Raw genomic sequence first — 503 nt, forward strand, 5'->3', positions numbered from 1 at the left:
TTTTTTTTGTGTTGGTTCATTTCAAACATGTAACCACTTCAACCTTAAATACTTGATACGTTATTAAGTACTTGATTTGCTCTTTTGCCCCCCCATACCAAACCTCCAAATTATGTAATAATTTATGTCGGCAAAGTAACTAGTTACTAAAGTTTTCAAATAATTGTAGTGGATTAAAAGTTCAATATTTGCCTCTGAGATGTAGTGGAGTAGAAGTAAAAGTATAGAAGTAAAAAGTAAAAAATATTCAACATTTTACTTAAGTACAGTACTTGAGTACATGTAGGCTACTTAGCTACTTTACACCACTGTTTACATGGTAGAAGCCATGGTTTGTAATCACTGGTCTTGAACAATGAGGTGCACTGTTATAGCATTCACATTGTTATAGCATTCACATTGTATTTTTTTTCCACTAATGAAGCTGTTTAACCCCACTCTGCCAATGCAAACAGTAACCTTCACAATGATAGAATCCCTTTAACATCACACACGTGGCAAAC

This window comes from Gymnoscopelus braueri (assembly GCF_963280865.1).
Source record: "Gymnoscopelus braueri genome assembly, chromosome: 24".
Classification (NCBI taxonomy): Eukaryota; Metazoa; Chordata; class Actinopteri; order Myctophiformes; family Myctophidae; genus Gymnoscopelus; species Gymnoscopelus braueri.